The sequence below is a fragment of the Acomys russatus genome, chromosome 6 (genome assembly GCF_903995435.1).
Source record: "Acomys russatus chromosome 6, mAcoRus1.1, whole genome shotgun sequence".
NCBI lineage: Eukaryota > Metazoa > Chordata > Mammalia > Rodentia > Muridae > Acomys > Acomys russatus.
In genome coordinates, this window is record NC_067142.1 from 85,816,124 (window position 1) to 85,818,336 (window position 2,213).

Consider the following 2,213-nt stretch of genomic DNA (forward strand, 5'->3'; position numbering starts at 1 on the left):
CACTTGGGAGGCAGAGGCAGGCAGATCTCTATGAGTTCATGGCCAGCCTGGTCTACAAAGCACATCCAGGACAGCCAGGGCTACATGGAGAAACCTTGTCTTGGAAAACCAACAACAACAATAAATAAAAAACAAGAAAGCAAAATAAAAATCCAGACATGTGGTTGAGTTGACCCAGACAGCTGCAAGTTACAAGTTCCATGGCTTCTTGGGTTAACAAGAATACGGTGCAAAGCAGCCCTGAAGCTCTCTGGACGTCAAGACTTCTACATGCAGCATGCCACCCTCCTTTCCTGCTCACTGGGCACTCTCCTGGTGCTAGGGAGGGACCCAGAGGTGACAACATACTGTGATATTCCTAACCACCAGTATGTGATGAAAGGGATGGGTAAACCTTGCACAGAGCAGTGCGTTGTTTTAGACCAGGGTTGGGCACAGGGTTGCCTTGTAAAAGTAACTTTTATTCTCTTGGCTCAGTTGTTATCTGGGAGGCTGACTGCCTCCTTCTGCTGTCCTAGGCCTAGTCCCAGAAGCTTCTGGCCTCCATACAATCTAATCTAGGCCTAGAATGTTTTTGGCCTCTGAGACTTACTGCCTAATAAGCTCACCCTTACTTGTTCTTTCTGAGCTCTGGGCTACATGGTTCAACTCAGCTGTTCTGGCTCAAACTCCTCTCCCAGCTGACTTATTCAATCTGGCTTCTCTCTTGGCCCTGAATTTGCTCTGCTTGGCCTCAAACTAACTCAGCAATCTGCTTCTTCTCATTTTCTGGCTCGTTCCATCTTCACTTGAGTTCTCTCTCTGCAACCTATCTCTCTATTGCTGTCCTGGTAAAACTGCCTCCTCTCTCTGTAAAACTGTAAGTAGCTTCCCTTTCCTCTCTCTTCTCGTGAGAATTGGGCGTATCCTATTCTGTCAAATTGTCTCTGATTCATGATCTTTTCTGCCACTCAAGTAGACATCATTTTCAAACATGGGTGCTTCCTTCTACAAACTAACTTTACCTTTCTTTGGGATTAAAGGCATGTATCACCACGCCTGGATCTAAGCTTTTCTTTACCTGATACTTGCTCTACACCAAGTTGGCCTTGAATTCATCTGTTTGCCTCTATCTCCTGGATTAAAGGCGTATTTGCATTCCAGCCAGATCACACAGACCTAGAAGATCTTTGGATGCGATCTCTTGCCAGAACAGCCATGTTCTGAATTAACATTCTTCTATGTTGCCTGGCTACCAGATGCCCCCCCACCCCCACACACCCCACACACTCTACAGGGGTCTCACATGTAAGCCTCACAGATTTTTTGAATGCTAATAGGTGTTCTTAACTAATAAATGTCATTAATTTCCCAGTAAGAATTTAAGATTGCTTCTAGGGTCCTTCCTGGTCACATGTCACCCTCTGTCTGCCACGTGGGGGCAGGAAGTTGGCAGCAGTTCCAGAGGTGTAGTCCTGGCACCAACATGGTGGCCCAGGATGGGTGAATTCCTTGTGAGGACCCCTTTTCTGAGCAGCCTGGGGATGGGGCACAGTAGCCGCATTCCTACAAACACAATCAAGACAGCTCCCAGAGACAGCGGAGTTTCTGAAAGTCCTTGGAGCACAGAGACGTCTCATATATTGAGCTCCCTACAAGAGGAGATAGAATTTGCAGGGAGCCTATAGCCTTTAGAGCCGTCCCCATTTGTCTGTCTGTCTGTTTGTCTGTCTGCTAGTTAAGTCTATACTGGCTCAGATCAAACAGATGTTCTTTGATGTGTGTGAGTGGAGGCTCCTGGAGATGTTTGGAGAAGCATCAGGGGACTGAATGTGAGGAAACTGGTTGGGGCAGTAGGTGGGGCACACTGCAGGCTGGGGGTGTGGGCAGGTTGAGTACAGTTGGATAAGCCCTGCTGGGCCTCTTGTGTTTGGGACAGGAGGGCAGTAAGTAAGGGAGGGGTCCTCTCCATGCCAAAGTCACAGCTAGTTCCACAGAATCTGCAGCTGGCTTTTATCTTTGTCAGTGGGAGCAGCCAAACTTCCCTGGGCAGCTTCCTGTCTTGTTAAGCCCTTCCTTTCCTGTTCCCAGGTCACTGGGCTAAGACAGCATGCGTGTCCACCTGGCCAGCCTCCTAGACGTGCCTCGCAAAGTTCCAGTGCAGAGGTCAGAGGAGAAAGTAAACGCCTCCTGCTCTTTGATTCTGCCGATGTTTATCGAAGTCCTACTGTGTG